Raw genomic sequence first — 23,725 nt, forward strand, 5'->3', positions numbered from 1 at the left:
ATAGTCAATTGATTAGTATTCATCAATTAAATCATGTTTGTTTATGAATTAGTGAATTCAAATGTATGATGTATTATTGTTTTCTAAACGGGACATTGTCAGTATATTGACAATGCTCCTGTATTTGTTTGCTTTTAATTCAGTTTTTTTCAATCAGCCATTAGAGATGTAATATACTGTTTCAAAATCATAGGATTGGTTATAGCTGTAAATCAGAAAGATAGTTAAGTCTATACAGATTGTAGAATCTGTTTTACAGTGGGTTCTGATTTTTCAAGTAATAACATCAGGATTTCAGGGGCACTTCTGGGAATGAGCAGTAAAAAACAGGGTGGTAGTGCTAGTATTTTATAATGTAATGTTAGTTGCTATTAGTTAATAATACTAATGGGGAACAAGGGATAATGGGCTGCTGAAAATCAGGGAAAAGGTTTTACATAATGGGATTTTCTGTTTTTAAAAAGAAGAAGGGGGTCCAAGAAGCACTTAAATTGCCTAGGACCAGCCCTGTATAAATACAGAAGCTGGACAGACAGTTAAGGGGGGGGGGAGAATTTTTCAGAGAGAAAATTTTAAGAAAAAAGAGAAACAGAATTTTCAGAGAGAATTTCTAAGGGCAGAATTTTTCAGAGGGAAGATTTTAAGAAAGAAAAAGAAAGGCAGAGAGAATTTTAAGAGAGAATCTTTAAGAGATTTTGAGGGCTGAGATTTTAAAGAAAGGAAACAGAAAATAGAACACTCACATATACACTCACACACAGATACAGCAACAGAAACAGAAAATCAGAAACAAACTGAATTTGTAACTGAAGAAAAGCTGAAATCTGAAATGTTGTTCTTGTGTTGAATCTGTTCAACTTTGTGTGATTCCACTGTTCAGTTAAAATCTGAAGTGTCTTTCAAAATACTATACTGTGCATCTATTTTCTTCAGGTCTTATTATTGTTCAAATCTGTGGGAATACTGATATTTGGCTGAGTGTGTTACTGCTGTAACTGCTGAAACTTACTTCTTCTACCTCCATTTTCAGGTATATATCTTGTAAATTTTAAGTTGGAAAGAGATTCAACATGACTCGTCAATGAAGCTTGAACTGAAAGTCTATTTTTATTTGTCCAAGTTCATCAATTTAAATTTCATTTTTGTTTCATGTTAGTTAATTAGTAGTAAATTCAATTTGATAGCTATGAGCTAATTGTCTTACTTTGAAAGTTTGTATAAAGGTTTGTAATAATATTAGTTCATTATCTCATTAGTTTAATAAATTGTCAAGACAGGGAGTAAGGCATAAAAATGGACCATTGATTACATCCCATAATACCATTAGCTAAATGCAAAGATAAAGAAGTTACATTAGTAGAATATCTTGTAATAAGTATGATTTTGTTTAGATTGGTATAAGTTATTATATGGTATGATGACAGGTATAATCATATGAGTAAAGTAAGTTGGTATAGCTCGTCATGATGATAGAACGTTATGAATGTTTACGCCAAATAGTTGGGTTGCATGTAATGTAACTTTGTTGAATTAACTTGCATAATAATTCCTTTTCTACAAATTCGATGCTTATCTACTTTCATAAAACAAAGTGACCAAATAATTAGGCCTATTAGACTAAAAGTGAGTGTATGAGAATGAAAAGAGATGTACAAGCATAAATTGCCACACTTTACATCATTGATAATTAGAAATAGAATTTGCATTAAGTAAACAATGAAAATTCTCGGAAAATATTTCCTTCCTTTATGAATCATTTATTTTCAGTTTCATATGCCATTTATTCTTTGGCATGTATATATATATATATATATATGTCATATTTGTTTTTTTAAAGATAGTATTAATCATATTCTTATTATGTCCTTTGAATTTGAACAGTTGGAATGAATTATTTATATTCGGAAAATATAATCAACGGTCAACATTTAATATTGTAAATTCTTTGAAACCTTAAATGGGAATTTATCATGATTTTCACATAAAAATATATGGATATAATAAATAATTTGTGGAAAAATCCTTAATATCATTGCAAATATTTTTGCGCAATTAGGGATACGTTCGCGTACCTTGATTATATTTTTAAAAGCAAAAAATTCGGATTATGCGTACGCGCAATTTCGAACGAATATTTAATAAAAGGATTTATCCAAAGGCGTTAAATCAATTTCATAAAAACCCGAGATGTACGGTTCACTATTCAAGAAAAATAAATATTCTTGATTCAACACAATCTCGGAAAAATGATTGCTTAATATATTATCAAAAATTATTGTGTACACGTACGCGTGACACAATTCCGCATTTTTAAATTTGTAACACGAATATACGTACGCGTAATTCGATTCAAAGAAGGGTCCTTAATCACGATAAGTAAAAGCGGTAGAAAAATCACGTAACAAAAAGTATTTAATAAAATCAAGATAATTAAGCCATTAATAAAAAACAGTTAAGCGACCGTGCTAGAACCACGGAATTCGGAAATGCCTAACACCTTCTTCCGGATTAACAGAATTCCTTACTCAGGATTTCTGGTTCGCAGAAAAATAAACAGAGTCATATTCTCCTCGATTCAGGGATTATAATTGGTGACTTGGGACGCCTCAAAATTCCCAGGTGGCGACTCTGAAACAAATAAACAAATCCCGTTTCGACTGTCCTTTAATTGGAGAAAACTCCCCACGTGCTCCAGCGGGCGCGGCAAAAAGGAGGTGCGACAATTCTCTAGTCACCTTTTTTTACCAACATAGGGCCTCCATTCCCTAGTTGACATTTTTAGACATAGGGTCTCCATTCCCTAGTCGCCTTTTGCCAACATAGGGCATCCATTCCCTAGTTGAGATTTTAGATATAGGGCCTTCATTCCCTAGTCGCCGTTTTTGCCAACATAGGGCCTCCATTCCCTAGTTGAGATTTTTAGACATAGGGCCTCCATTCCCTAGTCGCCTTTTTTTTGCCAATATAGGGCCTCCATTCCCTAGTTGAGATTTTTAGATATAGGGCCTCCATTCCCTAGTCGCCGTTTTTGCCAACATAGGGCCTCCATTCCCTAGTTGAGATTTTTAGACATAGGGCCTCCATTCCCTAGTCGCCTTGTTTTTGCCAACATAGGGCCTCCATTCCCTAGTTGAATTTTTTTGACATAGGGCCTCCATTCCCTAGTCGTTTTTTTGCCAACATAGGGCCTCCATTCCCTATTTGAGATTTTTAGACATAGGGTCTCCATTCCCTAGTCGCCGTTTTGCCAACATAGGGCCTCCATTCCCTAGTTGAGATTTTTAGACATAGGGCCTCCATTCCCTAGTCGCCTTTTCTGCCAGCATAGGGCCTCTATTCCCTAGTTGAGATTTTTAGACATAGGGCCTCCATTCCCTAGTCGCCTTTTCTGCCAACAAAGCCTTCATTCCCTAGTTGAGATTTTTAGACATAGTGCCTCCATTCCCTAGTTGTCTTTTTTGTCAACATAGGGCCTCCATTCCCTAGTCGCCTTTTTTGCATACATAGGGCTCCAATCCCTAGTTGAGATCTTTTAGACATAAGGGCCTCCATTCCCTAGTCGCCTTTTTGCCAACATAGGGACTCCAATCCCTAGTTGAGATTTTAGACATAGGGCCTTCATTCCCTAATCACCTTTTCCTCCTAAACACACAATCCTTATTTTATCGCTTTCAAAAAGAAAATAATAGTCTAGATTTTAGTTACAAATAACTCACAAAATTTTTCTAGTGAAAACTGGGGCACAAAAATTTTGTTTGTTTGTTTGTTTTGGTGTTTGAGCAGGTTTTACCTCGAGACACAGGGTTCGAGACGACCAAAAGAATGAGTCTCAATCCAGAATAAAGAAAAAAAGAAAAGAGCAAAAAAGAAGTGAACTCAAAGTGCTGAAGGGGAGAAAGCGGACTGCTCAAGATATGATTGAAGTCATAAGCTTTGCATGTCCCGCCTTGATCCAAAGCTAAAGAAAGAACCAGCACCTATAGCTGACGAGCATCAAGATTCAGATCGGAGTCTGCAGCGAGAACCAGCCAAGACTCAAGATCAAGCTTCAAAAGATTTATAGATAGGAATCTTGTAACTCGTAGTTGATAGGCTTAGCTAGTTTAGCTTTTTATTTTTCATTTTTGGTGTAATAAGGAGTTCAGCAAACAGTAGCAGCAACAACAACAGTGAAATCACAACTTCCTGGTAGTCCCAGCTACCAAAACTTCTAGAACTACACTGACCTGATTCCTTTATAGCCAAGGATATGTAGGCAACCTCTAAAGCAAGGTTCGGTCGGGTTTTTTCAAAAAATACTTCTCATGGAGTGTCAAACAGGCAAAAATCCCTCATAATTGCTCATTTTATCTTTGCCCGAAAATCCTTCGTGTCTCCGAGCAAAGAGGGGCAGCATTGAGCATGTGATTTTTACCTCACATAAATTAATCCTACAGGATTCCAAAAATTGGATTTTTCCTTCTAATTGTTTGTTATTTTAGGAATTATTGTAGAATTTTTTGCGTGCATGTTTAATTTTAGTTAATTCATAAAATAAATACAAAAATACATTGCGTTTGCATTTAGGATTTAATTTTATATTTTTTAGATTAATTAGTAAATTAGTTTATTTTACAAAAATGGAAAAATCACAAAAAATAACTTATTTTTGCATTTTTAATTTTTAGCCGTGAATTTTGGTAGTTTTCTTTTAATTTGGTATTAATTAGTTGTGGTAATTATTACTTAGAGTTAATTAATTTAATTTGGTAGGATAATTTGGTTTAAGAATTAATTTAGGTTTTATTTTTTTAATTTGGAAAAAAAAGAAAAATAATTTTGAAATTGAAAAAGAAAAGAAAAGGAACAAAAGAGTGAGGAAATCAGATTTTTGGGCCATTTCATTTAATTTCTCTCAAGCCCAATCATTTTACCCTCAAATACCCGCCCAAAACCCGTCCCCATACCCGGTCCAAATCCCGCTCAGCAACCAAACGACCCCGTTTCATTCGCTTTCGATCAGGACCGTTGATCTCATCTGATCAAACGGTCCGGAACTGAGGGCCCTCTTATTATATAACTGTCCTAAAGCCCCTACCCCCCCCCCCTCATCTCTCTCATTTCCCCTCCGCTTTAGAGACCGAACTAAACCCTAAGAAGCGCCCCAATTTTCCACCGCCTCAAGCCGGCGGCGCCACCCCCAAATCATCCCATATCTATACCACATGACCCCCATGACTCCCTCATACCAAATTTATAACCCTTTGCCCTCGAATCTGTCCAGAACTCTTCGAATCTTAAATTGAAGATATGAACCCTAAAATCCCAAAAATCAAATCGGCGAGTTTATTGAAGATTTGAGGTTGAAATCGACTTTATTCGTGTGTTTTCATTTGAGAACACACAATTAAGGTCCATTTCGGTCAAAAATCGAAGTTTCCCGTTGAAGATAGGTCAAGACTGTTTGTTCGCCTGTTTTGATAGGTTTTTTCAGTATCTCCTCTTTTTCATTTTTTCCTATATTCTTCTATTTTCTTCTTTTTCTTCTTCCTTGTTTTCTGTTTTCTCAAATCATCCTGCATGTGTTTCTTTTAATTTAGGTTTTATGTTAATTATTATCTTCATTAGTTTTGTTTTGATTCGTTAGTCTAATTTTATTTGAATTTCCCTTTAGTTTTGGGCCATTGAGAACCTTTGGTTCAGGGAGTCCAAATGACTCCGAATTGCCCTTTCGTTTTATGCTTTCTCGAATCTTCTGTTGAAGTTCTGATTTGGACTTAGGCCCAAAGAAAAGGGATTAGCCCAGGTCTTGCTAGACTCATGCCAGTATGAACCATTTGGTCAATTTGACCCGTCTGGTTTCAGGGTAAAAACAGGGTTCCTAGGGGTTAATTTAGGATTTAGGCTAGGGAATATATGCATAACTGATTTAGGAAGCTTCTGGGAAGGTGTCTTGGGACTAAACTGAAATATTGATTTTTAAGCTAAGGATACAATAACAAAAATGAAAATTCCAAAGGGTTTAAAGTGGAAAATACTGAATTCATTCTTGCCCTAAAGCTTGCCTATAAAGGCACTCTTTCTTCACTCACAAGTCAGAATTTAGAGATTAAAAATTCTAAAAAAGTGAAAACGGTTGGAGTCTGAAACGCTTAGAATACTGAAATTCTTGCACTCCTTTGGTCAAAATTGTTTCAATTATGCCAAAAATTTCATGGTTGATCCGAGTATTAAGTTTCCATATAATGGTCTTCATCTGGGTTTTCTACTAGTTGAAAGATGCTGGATTTTGTTTGAAGTTGTTGGTTCACTACTGTTACATTGCTTTTGTCCTGCTGCTGTTTGCTACTCCCTCACTCTCTTTGTTCTCTCTTGGCTTTTTTCCAGGTATTTTTGGCACTATGGACATCACTTAAGCTTAATATGAAGTTTGGATTTGGAAATATGATAAAAACTGATGTTATTTGTTGTTGAATCTCATTTCTTCTTCCTTCAATGTCATGTATGGTTGTAATATTTAGCTTTAGAAATATTTTGATTAGTATATCGATCATGAATAGGATGTCATAGTATGAGATTAAAGCTTTAAGTGGTTTGATTCTTCTGTTTAGTTATCAGCTTTTGTTTGAAATTGGCTATAGGTGAAAGAAATGCTTTGGTTTGTATTTACAGTAACATTTAGGCTGGTGTTGAATTGTTTGCTGGTGTTTGAATGCTATGTGGTTAGACCTGATATTTTAAAATCATGGTTGCTTAATGTCGATTCTACCTGGTTCTGTTAATATGAGATTTAGTTGAGGTTCAGATTCTCATGTCATTATTTCAAGTTAGCTTGGGGCTTTAAAAGTTAAAGTTGTATAGTGTATAGTTCTCAAAGAATTGAACTTTTAATTGTTTCAAAATCATGTCATTGTTAAAATCTCATATAATCGTCCATTGAGTAGTTAAAGGCTGATTTAAAACTGATTGCATATACATTGGTGTTTTGTTGACAGTCATTTAGGTTTACGTTGATACCCTGTGATTTTCAGACATTGCTTGTGTGCCATAGGAACTTGATTTCGAGTCCTGCACTCACTAACTTTAGGTTCTTGAAAGATTTGGGCTCATCTTGGGCCCAAGTCTGAAGACACTTGCAAATGGCATTATATACTTTGTATTATTTTGGCCTATCTTGTTTTGTTGAACCCAGTTTCCTCGTTTAGTCTCTATTGTGGAGGCAATTTCTTTTTAGACAATTGGTTACTTAATACAATGCCTATTATTTGCTACATAGGTTTGAACATTTAGCATAAATTAATTAGAATCCTTTTAAGTTTTTTTCGTAATTAACTAGATTCTTAAAAAGAGATTTGAGGCGAGCCATATTAGGCAAGTTATAACTTATGGCCCCAAAAGTTAATTTAGAAACCCTTTTGGTTAGAATAATTTGAGGCGTGCCATGCCAAATAAAATCTCAAAACGCATGGCCCTCATTTAATTAATTTTAATACTTAGAAATCGAGGCGTGCCATTTAGTTGAATTTTCCATGGCCCTCGCAAATTTTGAAAGTGCGTAGCTGCTTTAGGCGCGTAATTTAAATTAACTTCCTTAAACTCGGGTGTGCATTTCATGTGACCCAAATTCAAATCTCAACAACGTTAAATAAAATATGTCGCGGACTGCGGGTGCATTCATGTGGCGTGGTTCAAAGACGTGTTTTAGATAATGTTAAATCTTCCTAAAATTAATTAAAAGTGGTTAATAATTTAGAATTATACCATAGGCTAAAACATGTATTAAAATCAGATAATAGGCCATTATGATAGTTTAAGCGACCCTGCTAGAACCACGGAATCCGGGGGTGCCTAACACCCTCCCTCGGATTAACAGATTTCCTTATTCAGAATTTCTGGTTCGCAGACTTCAAAAGGAAAGTCGAATTTTCCTCGATTTGGGATTTTAAAATAAACCGGTGACTTGGGATACCAGAAAACAAACCATCCCAAGTGGCGACTCTGAATAAAATTGAATAAATAATCCCAATTCGAATAATGTCACTTAAAGTGGAAAAACTCCCCTATATATACCTTCGGGTGTGTAAAAAGGAGGTGTGACACTTGTTGTATTTATTTTTCTGTCTATCTTACTCTTGACAGTAGTACAAGAGGGTTTTTATATTCTACTAGTTTGCTCGTGCACTTATGACATCGGATTTTGGGAGATTCTAGTAGATGTTTCATGATATTTTATTATTAAATTCACTACTTCACTCTTTCGTTTATTTCATACTTTACATTATTACCATCACCTATTAATCGTTCTCTTATTAAATAAAACCAATAATTTTAAAAATATTAAAATGAACAATTACATGGATAGTTCACCGTTGGCTTGTCTAGCAGCGACGTTGGGCGTCATCACGGTCCGTAGTGGGAATTGGGTCGTGACAATATATTGGTCACTTTTTTATTTGGATTAGTATCTTAACTTAAAGTCTCTCTAAAACAGTACAACTGATGGCGGAGTGCTGCCTACGTGCTAATTAGCTTCGGATGTATTCTCTTGCATTGATTTGATTAAAGGAAATGTAAAGCCTTCACTTCAAGATTTGAAGCTAAGCTAAGTTCGCTTATTTAAATCAAAATAGAACGAGCACCTACGACTAAGGGGAATAGAATGTCGACCATAGGTGAGAGATATCTTATATATATATATATATATATATATATATATATATATATATATATATATATATATATATACCAAAAAGTGCTTGTGACCATACTTTTTCTTCATAGAAAAACCAGTACACTCCAAAAGAAAATTAGGAGTACGTCGTTGCGGGATTACATTGTTGTTCCCATGTTTTAGGAAAACAACAAATCAAAAGATGAAAGTCGTTGGCTTTAACACAAGGGAATGGACTGTATAAGTGAAGTATTCCGGCGAAATTGGAGGCGTGATCAAGGCAGTGAGGCTTTCCAATTGAGGTGTCCATTCGCGGTTTACTGTCTCCGATTGAAGGCTCCTGCTTGGTCGAGTTGGACATCAAAGGTCCATTCACGCTTCTCTAACTTGAAATATTTTAATTGCTTTATTTGATAGTGAATTTGATTTATGAAACTCTCTGTTATTTTGTCTTGTTCTAGATTAATGGATGATTTATATTCTCTGCATAATATATTTGATGTCAAGAATGAATTTACTTACTAAGCAATTAAGATGGTTGAACAGTTAGCGAGTTAAAGTGGCCTTGGGGTTTGGGGTTGAAAAGAGGATTTGAGGCATGTGGTTTGTTAGGGATTAAACTTCACGGTATCTGGGCATCGTATGATTTCAATTGTTATTATTATATTTTATTGAGTCGACAGTAGTATGCTTAAGTCCGTCATCACCTGGGTACTTTAGAATTTTTGTTAGTTTTGAGGTGAGAGATCGTTCATTTAGTTAAATTCATCCGGGGAATGCCCTGAAGGATTTATATATATTTTATTTCGGGGAATGCCTCGTAGTATTCTGTAATTGGAGGCTAAAAGTAGAACTTGTAGTGTTTTATTCTTGTTTTATTTTCTTTATTAGGTGGGTACGACCTCGAGCCTCTTATGTGTTAATTTTCCGTTTTTGTGTCTATTACCTCAATTCGAATATTTTAAAAGCCAACTTTATCATGTATGCAACCGTACTAGTTAGGGGACTCGGGGAGTGCCTAACAGCTTCTCCCCAAGTCAAATGAACCCCTTACCCAAATCTCTGGTGAGGACTTAGTTTTGGAGTCCAAAGTGTTTTAAAGGAAAAATTATTTTTAAAAACGGTGACATGACACACCGAAATCAATGTCAGGTGGCGACTCTGAAATATCTTTTAAAACACAATCCTTTGTCACTTTCATAATTGAAAACCCTTTTGAGCTTTACAAATTTTTTTATTTATTTAATAGGGTTAGTGAGGTTGTAAAAAATGGGTGTGATAGTGGGATTTGCCTAGAGTGTCATATATAGGGTTTTCGGTGTCCTTGTGGTAAATATTTGGAAGTAAAATGTCTTGCAACCCCTAAGGCTCATCAAATAAGTACCATTCCTCTTCTATTCTATTTCATAAGAGTGACTACGTTCTCTTTTCTCAGACTGACTATGTTGTATGTGGCAGAGTGTTGGCTAGTCAAAAACTCACATGTTCAGCATATGAAAGTAGTGGAAATGAGGATGTTGAGATGGATGTGTGGGCATACTAGATTGGATAGAATTAGGAATGAAGTTTTTTGGGACAAGGTGAGAGTGGCCCCTGTGGAGGTAAAGATGCGTGAGGTAAGGTTGAGGTGGTTTGGGCATGTTAAGAGGAGAAGCACAAATGCTCCAGTCAGGAGATGTGATAGGTTGGCCTTGGGAGGTGATAGGAGGGGTAGAGGTAGACCTAAGAAGTCTTGGGGTGAAGTGATCAGGCAGGAGATGACACAACTTGAGCTGACCGAGGACATGACCCTAGATATAAGGGTGGGGAGGTGGAAGATTAGAGCGGAAGGTTAGTAGGTAGCCGGGCGTTTGCCTGTGTCTTCCCTAGTTCGATAGTATTAGTGCTAGTATGATATCTTTTTTTCCTTAGTTTGCTATAGCCGCGTGTCTTGTTATATTACTACTTACCTTTGGTAATTCCGTAGTTTGCTAGCAGGACTTCGTCATATTCTCGTGTGCTGCTTTGGACTTATCTGTCTAAATATACTATCTTGATATTACTTGTTATCGATACTATCTTGCTATTCTTTGTTGTTATCGCCGATTTAATTTTCTAACATCTGTCTTGCTATCACTTGCTATCAGGGCTTCCTTCACTTTCTTTAGCCGAGGGTTATTCGGAAACAGTCTCTCTACCCTTCCAGGGTAGAGGTAAGGCTGCGTACATCCTACCCTCCCCAGACCCCACTTGGTGGGATTATACTGGTTAGTTGTTGTTGATATATATATATATATATATATATATATATATATATATATATATATATATATATATTTATATATTTATCCTGCATAAAATAATATATAGAATTTCACCTAACTTAATGCGAATGTTGTTTAATATTGTCGATCATTACATAAGTTATGTGGAGATTATTTTTTCTTATGTGACCAACCAAACACTGCACTAATTATACTTTGATTATTCTACCTTATACAGCCAATTGAATGCAACATTAGTTATGCTTCAATTGTGTTTTCTTATGTGACAAATAAAACACTATATTGTGTTAATTTATGCGAGTTGCTATGCTAAAATTAATCATATTGATGCAAGTAACTACCAAAATACCAAACAAATGCACTGCATTAAAATCAGCTCTGAACAAGTAATTAAATGTTTGTACATGTAGAATACAAAAGTGAAAAGTACAATGGAAGTGAGTGGCCGTTTAGAAAAGAAAGATGTCAGAATCAAATGGCTGATATAATACTAATTTATTTTAAGATAAAATATAGGGTGATTCTGTTAGACTTAGACACATATTATTAGAGGTGAAACTTTAGTTCCCTCGAGTTTCATTAACTAATTGACAAACCCTAAAAGGTGCTTTAATCATTTAGGACGTTATAAAAAATGTACAAAGTTATGGGAGCAAAGAGACAAAATCTAGCAATTGGAAATACAAACAGAAAGTTTAACATTTTATTACTCTTATAAAGTATCTACCCAGGTGTCACCGTTCTATTAAAATATCATCGCTTCTGATGAAGAACGTCGGTTGTGATGTATTCATAGTGGTCGTTTGATTTATGGGATAAGGTAAAATAAGGTGGTATAATATTGAGATTAATTATCTTAAGATCAAATTATAAAATGATGTATTATAATTATCCCTGAAGCTACGCTATTTCCTGCTTGCTTTTTTCACTTTAAATTGCTTTCAGTTTGTCTTTCTCCTTTCAAGCGTCCCAAGGAGCGTCATCATTTTTATTTTTTTTCCGACGGAGCTTTTGGACTTGCAAAAAAGTTATCTAAACCTCGGTACGAAGGAAAATACTTTTGGTGGAAAATGTTTTTCAAGAAAATATTTATATGAAAAATAAGAGATTTTATCACTTAGTTTTTATTGTTTGGTTGGTTAATAAAAAAAAATCAGAAAATATTTTTTAGTGTTTGGTTAGAGAGTAGAATTTTTTTTTCCAGGAAAGTAATTTTTCTACATTCTAAAAAAAAATACTCTTTTTGTCGAAATAGAAGGAAATACTTTTTACTACATCATTGTGTGAAATAAAAGAAAATAATTTTTTTACTTCATGAAAAAAAAGTACTTTTTTTTTGGTAAAATGAAAAAATATACTTTTTTAATATCATAAAAAAAAAAATACTCATTTGTTGAAATAAAAAGTACTTTATCTACAATAAAAGAAGTACTCAATCTACAACATCAAAAAAAATTATTCCAAAGCACTTAAATACTAATCGTTATCTTACAAAATCTGCATTTGCAACATAATATAGACTGGAGTACTTTTGGCAAGGATTAGTGCCATTATCCCTGAATTATTTAGTGCTATTGCTTTGTTTAATTCATTGGATTAAAAATTGGATATATATATATAAACTGATTCTAAAAGGCATTAGATCTATTATTGGAACAAAGGATCAAACTTTTGGCAACCAAACAATTATTGAAAACATCAAGGTTTTACTTATAATTAAGCCACTAAAATATCAAAGATTAAAATTAAAATTGGAAACAAATTTTTTTTTTCAGCTTATCTAGCTTCAACAAAAAGCACATTTTGAATATTATATATATATATATATATACCATTTTTAATCCAATGAATTAAGCAAAGCAATAGCACTAAATAATTCAGGGATTATTGTCACAACCCAAATTCTCCCTTCGTGAATTGTCGTGACGGCACTTAATTTCTACAACTAGGTAAGCCTAACATTTGCGGAAATGAAATGAAAAACTTAAAAGTTAACAACTAACAATAACAGATAATTTAAATAAGCATTTGAGATGCCGCTCGGCATATACAATAATCACTCTCGAATTGTACACAATTCTCCCAAGACCCGAAAACCGTAAGTCACAAGCTTCTAAGATCTCTGTCAATTGTTCTATACATCTGTACTAGAATAAATTAAAGGGAAGCAACATCAGAAGGGGTAGAAGGAGACTCCGAGGTATGTGGACGCGACAGATGTACTTTGAAGTCTCCGGAATGGCAGCAACTGTGCCGCTAAAAATGAGGCTGGTAGGAGGTACCTGGATCTGCACACGAAAAACATGTGCAGAAAATGACATGAGTACACCACAACGGTATCGAGTAAGTGTCAAGCCTAACATCGGTCGAATAGTAACGATGTCTGGTCAGGGCCCTACTGGTATATACATATATATATATATATATATATATATATATATATATATATATATATGCATATATAAGCATGTCCAAGTATATATATACATATATATATATATATAATAAAAACAAGACATAATGAAATATCGCAGTAAAATAAAGACCAAAATTTAACAAGAATGAAATCATAGAGAGGTAACGGCTCAGTACACAGATATAACAATAGGGGATCTCCCGAGATACTGTCTCGTAGTCCCAAACGTAAATGTACATGGGGATCTCCCGGAATACCGTTCCGCAAAGTAAATATGTAAGGGGGTCTCCCGGAATACCGTTCCGTAGTCCCAAAGTATATATGCAGCTCAAACAACGGAAAATAACAGTTACAGCAAGAAAGCCTACAGTTTAAACTAAGTTCAAGCCAAGGAAAGCAGGAAATTCACTAAACATGCTGCACAGGGTTCAGATAAACAATTAAGACAAGTAGACATGTTATTCTAAGCTAACAGGATACTACAAATGCTGGTATAACTCAAATAAAAAGGAAAATAGGTTATTACTTAGTAGAAATTGGTTTTTAAAAAATAAGAGAGAGGAGAAAAGAGGAAAAAAGAAAAAAGACGAAAAATAAAAAAGAGAAAGATGATGGGTTAAAAAAGAGACGACTTGTTTTTTTTCTCTCCAAAATACGCCTAAAAAAGATACAAATAAATACGGAAGAAATAGTAGATAAGAAAATAAGAAAGAATGACGAATGAATGGGAAAAAGAAACGATAGTGATATTAACAAATTTAAGTTACAATGGTTTATTATTCTGTCTTTCTAGATTTATTATCAAACTCTCTAAGCGACTCAAGTGTTGCCAGATCAATCTTTTTCACTATTTGGATTTAGATATTTGTCACCTTCAGAATGGTTTGCTCATTTTTATTTGCTTTTGTCATCTTCAATATCTATCATTAATCTACTTGTGGACAAAACTAATGATTCCTTTTTGAATGATCTTTTCCAGATTCCCTCTCATTCAGAAACGAATACTCTTTGAATTTAGATTTCTATTAATGCAGTTTGAGTTTCTTGACAATTTAATTATTGAGTGCAATCATTGTACAAATAAAATATCTTCTATAGTGATGAGAAGCAAGGTTGAAAACGTTACCTCTACATAGTCAAGGATTTTAGGATTTGTATGTATCTTTCAAAGTTCAACCAACACTTCCTCGCAAAATTACAAATTTGCTTCTTATATTGTGAGCTTATGTTCTAAAGTTGAGTCATGTTTCGCTTACTTGCAAAAGCATAATTTTCCCGTCTCCTCTTGATTACAGAGCACACTTTGCTTAAACACTAGATAGATATAGCCCGTGCTTGCACGAGCCCAACATTCATATTTTTAAGCAATTAGCTTTTTGGTGTTTTGTATATGATAAAATCTTGACGGTATTATAATTGCTGAAAAAGTACAATTGAATCAAGACACAAAATCTTTGTATTACAAATAATTTATCTTATAATCAACAGAGAATATCGACCAAGGTAATGGGTCTAGAATTAGAAAAAGAGAAAAAAAAAATAAAGGTATTGTGTGCGGCAGCGTAGTCATTAATGAAGTCTTGACAAACTAATGATGTGGCATGCATAGCTAAACCCATAATTCATCAGTGTCTGCTAACATTTGTTATTGATGCTATATAAAAATGGAAAGAGGTTGTTTCAGTATCTTGTTAAAATGGAAAGGTATTTGTTAGTGAGTGAGAGACAAATATAGAAGGCTTTTAGGTTGAAATGCATCAAACTACAAATTCAGCCAAAGAAGACACAGAAAAATAGTGCTACACGAAACAACTAATAGAGGAACTTATTGATTCTATGTCATATAAGTAGAGGAGTTTGAATCTCAATATGTGTTAGTGTTATCATAGTATGACTTTAGCCCAAAAGGCATACAGTATTGGATGTTAAACTCTTCCATCACTATAAGCAGGTCTATAGGACAGAAAAGTCTTGTCTAAGGCAGAACATCCTTGAAAAGTATATTACCTTGGCAATAACAGCTTTTTCCTTCAAACGACCAAGCAGAATCCCAATATTCTAGTTTTCCTTTTAACTGCAATATGCTAGCAATATATATCATTTAACACAATACAATACATATGAATAATAATAGCAGAATAAAATAGTCTGCACAATTGAAAAGCTAACCAAAGTCTGTTATGTAATTCTAGATCCTCCAATGTGACTAACTATATATAGAGAAAATATTTATCCATGGACAAAAGCATAAAGAAAACATATTAAGATTTATAAATGACATGCTTCAGTATTAGAACCAAAGTTTTTCATTATGTATAAATACACAAATTCAAAGATTCATTTTTCTGGCACTTAACTTTACAAGCTTTCAAGAAAAGAAACAAAATAATTGCAACATCAATCTGGCATCTCTGGGAAGTCAAATGCTTGATCTAGAGACTTTATTTTTTTTTAATTTCTATATTTTTTGTGGGTAAGTTGTTTATCTTGCACTAAATAACAACAAATAGAATTAAAGTATTGCAAAAATAAGAAAGAATTTATAACAGATAACCAGGCAATGCCTGCCAAGTACCAGTTCCAACTCATATTAAGGACAACTTTCAAAAGATACTTCATTGCTGAAGCCTAATTAACATTGCCTTAAAAAGAAGCCAAGACCCGATAACTAATGTCAGGATAAAAATTATTTTCATCCAGGTTAGTCATACATAAAAAGCTATCTATTTGTATCAGCCTTGTTCATCGTCCAGAAGGAAAGCTCCATGAGGGCCTCCCTTTACTGATGCAGTTATTAGTTCGGGGTCATGCATCGAAAGCTACATAGTCTAAAGAAAACAAATCATAATTTGAGGGATACTAATTGGCCGTATAAACATCAAGAAAAGCGCCAATTAGCATTAGAACCATTAATTAACAAAATCTCCAGCACAATTATTGAAATCTCCATTTCAAACTTTTAGCCTTTAGTAATGCCATGTTGCATATGAACATTTCAAATTTAACACCTTATGGTAAAGTTTCTTACTGAGATTTTTTCTTGTTGATTTTTTAAGTGCAGTTTCTCAAGTTAATAATATACGCAAATCATTGTATGTCAAGAAAGAGTAGACAATCTTGTTAATATGTGATTAAAGGGAACAAATACCCATAACCTATACAAAAGTCAAATATAGTCTTTTAAACGAAACCCAAAAAAGGAGCACCCAGTACAAATACATACCTAAAATGCCAAATTCAGCTCTCAAGTAAACAACACAGTTCTTGTATTTAAGACATATTATCAAACACCTTGGTTGCATGAGAAATCTTGTTTGTTTCTTCAACATTTTTGTCCTAGATGGAAATTAATTATGCCCAAATCGTGTTTAAACCTATGCAGAAAATTTTCCAACAAAGAAGTGCAATTCAGACGTACAAAATGGAAGAAATTATCGCAGAGAGTAGTGAATAAGAGATACCCACCAAATACCCATTACCAATACATGGTTGCAATAAACAAAGAAAGACTGAAGAAAAATTCTGCAAAACTCCAAACGAAATATAGCAAACACTGAAGGAAATTAGAGAAATTTGAAAGGAAAATCAAAAAATTAGGCTAGAAAATGTAACAAAAGAAACAGAGTATACGGAATGCAAATCTGGGATGTGAAAGTGGAATGCACATATATTCGAAAGGCAACTAATTAATTAGGATCAAATTCAGAAGTAGACCCAAATTCCATCAGTATGGCCTTGAAACTTAGGAAAGAAGAGATAGAAAAACAGAAGGAAAGAGCTAAGAGAAACATACACGAAAATCTCAGTAATATTTACTTTTGGGCTTGGTTGCTGTCGCCGGCGAGTAGGAGTACGTGTTTTATGGCAGATGAAGCTAAAAGGACTATGAAAGAGATTGAAAAGATGAGAAAATCGAAAAGGCAAATAATAAATTGTATTTTAAGTAGAGGATGTGCTGAGAAATAATCATACTTAATTCATCTTATAATTGTCCTCCACCTCATCCTTTCAAATTATGTGATAACTTTTAAGGTGAAGGACACCCTCATTAGCAAATCTCCCAACACATTGCTGTGCATTTTGTTTATCTTTCAGATATGTTTAAATAAGTTTAAAACAAATTCATTCTGCGAGATTGTACTACTAAATTTAATAAAAGATTGAGGTTAACATCATATTCATATTGTATACATCTTTCGTTTTGGTTCAAGACAACCACAAAAGCACAAATATTTATGTTCTAGTGTGTGGATTGAATTTTCTTCATTTCTGAAACATCTATGTTTCTTTCATTCCAAACACCTAAAAAATGCAGGCTAAAATTGTATTCTCACGTCCCTGAAATATTCTTTACTTTTCTTGCCCATCCAACTTATGATAACTTCCTCTAGAATACCGGGCATCAGCCTTTTGAGTTAAATAATCCTTGAAACATGCACTATAGTTGAGAAGCAAAGGTAAATACACCATTTGCTCGATAAAATCTAATCCACTGAACGATGGCTTCAGCTTCCTCTAGGCACATGCAGCAACTTAAGCATACATTTAACCAACATGTTTGCTTGAGTTGGTCAATGCAGTGCACTCCAATAAATTAATGTTGAAGATGTTTTCTCTTTCAAATCAGCCTTCAATTTCAAGTTTCAAGTGTGCTACTACTTTCTGATAAATACAAAAAAAAAAAAAAAAAAAAAAACCATTACAATACATATAAATCAAGATTTAAGATGTAGCCTACGCTCTTGTTTAGTATCCGAAGTTATTTTTTTTAAAAATATTGATAAGAAACAAAGTGAATTAGATTATCAGTATAATAACTTTTAGCTAGTTCAAGTGATATATGCAGATACCTAAAACTCAAATGAATTTAGTAATTCAACAACTCCATAAAACAAAAGATGCTCTACAGTAAATAACAGAAAGTTGAGAGGAGATAATGTGAAAACAATAATGTATGAGCTTAAACTGGTTGTAGTTCATCTTTCTCTTCAAAGGCCCTTCTCATCTTTATACTCTAATGCTTAGCTCAAGAAGAAGATAAAAGAAGGAATCTATGTCCGCTCATATGCTAAACATAGAGCGACTTAATAATACTATACTTTGATCAGACTAACCTAAAGCAGTGAATATCTCCATTGCTAATATTAAGGACCAGGAGACCAACAAAAAGTAGTCTACTACTAATACAACAAATCAAGAATAAAAGACAATAGTATAGATAAACACTTTCATCATCCTCACAATTGCCAAGTGTAATCTCTAAATAATAGATGGATCCAGTAATCCGTGTTTATCAAGCTAAATTCACACAAAATACTACAAAGGCTCATTAATCTCAAAGTTTTCTAATAAAATTACCAAACGTTTCGAATTTTAGACATTTCTGCTAGCCATCATTGAAAAGGTTTACGCTAGAACTTTAAACTAATGGCCAATTATCAAACCATATAAAAAAAATAGAGAATAAATGTGGTGAACATATTAAAACCAACGTGAATTTCTCTTTATCTCCTTTTTTTAGCAATATGTTTCTGGCTCCATTGCAAAGTTAATAGGAAGTTTCTCAATGTATTTTGTATTGCATGTAGGCCTTGTACTTTGAAGCATGAATTATAGCTCAACTTCTCTAATTAATAATATGTTTGAATGTGGTATAGCATCTCTAAGTACCAAATCAGTTGAACATCTCTACGTACCAAATGAGTTGTTGCTGAAAAAATGACCGGCCTTTTCAATTTTGATGATACTAAATGAGTTGTCACTGGAAAAATAATCATCTTTTTAAAACTTAAACAAAGCACCCATAACAATTTCTTAAGGACTCCTGTTTGCATGGTGGTGCGATTTTATCTTAAATAGCAGTATACTGATGTACGTATGCATTTATCTTTATTACAATGAGCTTTCATATATATCATTATCAGTAATATAAGCTCTTAACCATGGCAGCATCACTAAACTTTGAACAATAGAAGAATATTTCAAGGTGCATACCTGTCCATCAGAAGACAACAGTCTATCCTTGCATGTTTGGTAGTTGCCTAGCAAATAATTCTTCGCTCATGTTAATCAGAAGACAACAGTCTATCTTCACATGTTTGGCAGTTTCCTTGCAAATAATTTGTCGCTCAAATTTTCCTGGATTTAGTATTTAGTACTTGTCGCTCGATAAAACAACTAAGACTACACAAATATTATATGTCTATCAGAAAAAACTATATGTCAATACCAAACCATATGCTCATAAATACAATCATTTTAAACACAGACAAATTTGAGTCCCCTTGATTCGTCTTGTAAATTATTGAACTTTAAATTGATACTAAAGGAAAAGACACAAAGTCGATGAAAAGAAATTGCTGAAAATCTCACCATTAGCTATAAAACCGGATAATGAAATAAATTCCTCATTGAAGGTTTCAGAACCTTTATTTCCTACTCATACTGGCAAAGTGAATACACAGCTACACACAACTAAAGAGATAAGTCCACCCTTATCCCCAAAAGTAAGTAAGTAAGAAAAAAAAAAGAATCAGTTGAGCAGCTCTGGATGGGTCTATTAATCTAAATGAGTTTAAAAAATATCTACCTTAATAATGCTAGTTGAACTCAGTAAGGCTGATGATAATCACAGGAATATGAAACTCTTCTGCTTTAATCATTTTCTATAATGATTTTTTATTTTGGTCATATAATCAAACATGTGATGGACTCTGTCTAATTGGCCGATTTTTGAATTAGTATGGTTTCTCCCCTAACTTCATCTCTATTTTCAGACTTATACAGCAAAGGGGTTGGTCTAAACATAGTGTACACAAGCTGATTAGCCAAATCTCCAGAAAATTTGACACCACCACAAAAATCAAATGAGAAAACTTAGTAGAGTATACTATTTATCATAGCTTCAATAAATTCACATAGTACTACCACTTCAAGAGTAGCTTCTAGGCATTTTAAGGTGAACTTCTAGCACCATGTTTATCTACTTGTCATTGTAGTTATTCAAATCTGCAACAGTCCGTCAAAGAAAAAATACCGAATCAAATACTTATTCACCAATCAGAGGAAAAGGGTAATTATGAACAACGTTCAATGATGGAGAGAAATTACAAAAGAGATGCTAAAACTCCAGAAGGGTAATTACACAGAAGTTTTTTCCAATTTCACGCGGCACTACCCCTCCCTCAAAAGCGAAGTTGTTCGGTTTGAAGGGGTAACCCACTGCTCATTCATGAAAAGACCCAATTGCTTTGAATATTGACCTACCTCTTAGTTTTTTTTCCTCGTAAATTTTTCACGCCATTCGTCTTATGAAACAGAGAGTAGCTAAATACTTATACAGATAAAGAGGGGGGAAAATACAGATAGAAAGGAAAAAGAAAGAAGGAAAAAAAGAACTGGAGAGCCACTGCGTGAGTGCGTGAGCAGATGCAAACAACTTCTTTTAGGATTGAGCTAAATGACAATTTTGCCCTCGGTCGATCATCATGGCTTTTCTATATATAATAGAATAATAGAAAAATCACACTAATACATCAAGCGACCACATTTTCTTTTGATAACACATCTCATGTCACATCAAGTCATGGAATGGCTTGTTTGGGGGAGGAATAGTGTACAAATTGTCAAGTTAAATACACTGCTAGGGTAGAAATTCTTTACGTTATTCGTGTATATATACACTAGGTTGCACAAAACAGTCGTTTTTGGATCAATCCAAAGCCCAAAAAGATTTTTAGAAGGTTAAAAGGTCGGTCCGTACTAAAAAAGATTTGGCCAAGGTCAAAAGCACCTACGCGGATACTGGTCGATCTAGAAAAGGATTTCCCTGTGATCTGTCATTACGTGCGACTATCTCCACTATAGAAACAAAAAAAAGAGAAAAATCTAGTAAAGTAACTACTAGAACCAAATAGACTTTCTACATATGCATCGTCTATAACAACGATTTTTATCGGCTATAAATCCTTCAATGATACAAATCCTTCAATGATACGTAGTCAAATGTTAGATTTGCCCCACACTTCAGAAAAAAATAAAAAAGTATGGATGAAGTAAAAAAAAAGTACATAAGGAGTAAGAAAGAAAAACTTGGTTACGGGAACCGAAGGTTAGTTTGGATCTCTAATCTTCTTCATTCCCTCCATGCTTTCATGGAGATCCTTTCTTCTCTGACCGCCGGAGATTACCCATATATGGATGAATAACCGTGAAGTTCAAAAATCTTTCTGCACCCTAAAAATGGATAACAATTAAATTTACATGTGATTTTAAAGATACATGAATTAATTCAATATAAATGATAAATTACGTTAGATTAAACAGATAAAGGGCGTGATAAGTTGTCAAACTAGTTATGGAGAGTGAACACGGACTCAGTAACAGCTTTAATGTAATGCTTCTCTTCGATCCAGGGATCGTAATAATGAAGAACTGATGAACAACATTAAGAACTTTGAATAACAGAGAAAATAAGAGTAAATTTCCTTGGTATGCGTGTTAGAATGATCCTAATAAATAGTCAGACTCTCCTTTATATAGTAGGAGAATTTTACCCAAAGTAAAATTTTATAAAAGGTAAAATCATCTATTTTAATAATCACTGATCTTCTACTGATACGTGCCGAGATTCATGTTGTGACATCCGGCTGGGCACATATATTGATAACTAGGGATTCTAGTTCATATTACACTCCTTTTTACTTGAGTTTTGATTAAAAATGTATACAAAATAATCTTAAAGGCTTACATGTTGTACTTGTTTGTAGGGTTTGGTCAAAAAGGTGATAATTAGTCAAAACCAGCTTAAAAAGGAGTGAAACATGCACAAGTACTAAGAACAAGTCAAAGCACAGCTGCAACAGACCCACCGTGGCCGCAAGCCATTTAGTGCGGTCCGTAGTGAGGAGATTCAGAGAGGAGCACTTTTGGGAGCCTAAGGCAATGCAGTCCGCGGAGGATTTCGTGCGGTCGCAGTAGCCTCTTCGCGGCCGCAATTCATTTTGTGCGGTCCGCAAAGATGGGGGTTCAGAGAGTTGGGAGTTTGAAGATAAAGGCCAATTCGGTCCGTATGCGGACCGCAGTTGAAGTCATCGCGGCCGCGGTGCATTTTATGCGGCCCGCGGTGGCCAGTTTCAGAGAATAATTAATCAAGCCAAGAAGCCTCATTGCAGTCCACAATGCATTTTATGCGGACCGCAATACCTCGTCGGGGGTATTTTTGTCCAGAAAATTTGGCCCAGTATAAATACGTTCTTTTCACATTTTTAGGGTATCTTTTATAATCTGTTAGAGACCGGAGCACGTGAACGGCTGTATTAGGCTATTTTTGAGTAATATTTAGCTAGATTAACACTGAATCTTCTTTATCTTAGTTTGTAATTAAATCATATGGGTTATTCTTCATCTATTTCTCTGTTTTCTTCCATTATTATGAGTAGCTAGACCAGTTAGGGTTGTGGCTCAACCCTAGTGTGGGTATTTGATGGGTCTTTTGATTTAAGTCTTATATGTTTATAGGTAATTGATATTTGGACTGATTTGTGTTTTCCATGTTGAATTAGTGGTTGCAAACACTAATTTGTGCCTATTTGACTTGGGTTCTTCTTGAGAAAGAGAGCTTGAGTCTAGGAAAATCAATCCAACAAGGAATTGGGGTGTAATCAAGAGATTGATTGCCTCAATTAAAGGGTTAAACCTAGATATAGTAATACCCGACTTGAGCTTATATTTCTTGCACAATTTTGGCATCCAATTGGTCCTGAGAACGTCAATTAGGGGAAAGTCACTCAAACTACCGAGAGGTATAGAGTGAGTAATTCCGTGCATTGGTTATATCGCAATCCCTAACATAACTTCTTTGCCTTAGGCTTTAGATCCCGTCAAGTATTCACCTAGGAGAAAGTCACTTTCCTAGTGCCTCTTTAACTATTTAGAAACCTTACAAGAAATCATTCTTTGTTTAATTTAACTTATCATTAGCATAAATATTAGAAGTAATAACTAACCAAAGATAACTAGAAATGTAATTAAGAGCACTACGCATTTTTAGTTTAGATAGGAATCCAATTCCCACTTCTACCTCCCTGTGGATTCGATCCCGACCATCTCGAGTAAAAGCTGTTTCGACCGCTCTCGCCACTTTGTAGTGGTGTAGGGTTGGCGCCGATAAGATATCACGGCCCTTTGTTAGTCGTGCTCAACTATCTGATAACGTTCTTTGAAGTTCAGGGATTCAAATCGGACTTGGGGGCGTGGCCTTGATTCCTCCGAGTGCAGGTGTTTTTGCCAAGACCACGACTCAAAGGGCTCCTTGCCTCAATTCCGGTTCCTTTCGGTCACATCTCTGCTCCGTTTACTTTATCAAGAATTGAGGCATCCAACAGGATTGGTTTC

At 34.3% G+C, this 23,725-nt stretch overlaps 1 long non-coding RNA gene across 5 annotated transcripts; it reads right to left on the reverse strand.

Annotated features, from left to right (window-relative positions):
• Positions 1 to 12,890: 12,890 nt before the first annotated feature.
• Positions 12,891 to 20,778, reverse strand: LOC104245466 (uncharacterized). Of its 5 annotated transcripts, none has more exons than XR_011405527.1 (4): positions 19,325 to 20,778; positions 16,554 to 17,213; positions 15,338 to 15,414; positions 12,891 to 13,202 (listed from the first exon to the last, which is right to left on the reverse strand). It is a non-coding gene; the product is annotated as an uncharacterized lncRNA (long non-coding RNA). The 5 variants fall into 5 exon arrangements; XR_715738.2 differs by having other exon boundaries at positions 15,338 to 15,404; positions 16,554 to 17,992; XR_715739.2 differs by having other exon boundaries at positions 16,554 to 17,992.
• Between the last annotated feature and the right edge of the window lie 2,947 nt (positions 20,779 to 23,725).

The sequence above is a fragment of the Nicotiana sylvestris genome, chromosome 2 (assembly GCF_000393655.2).
Source record: "Nicotiana sylvestris chromosome 2, ASM39365v2, whole genome shotgun sequence".
In the NCBI taxonomy this organism is placed as follows: domain Eukaryota; kingdom Viridiplantae; phylum Streptophyta; class Magnoliopsida; order Solanales; family Solanaceae; genus Nicotiana; species Nicotiana sylvestris.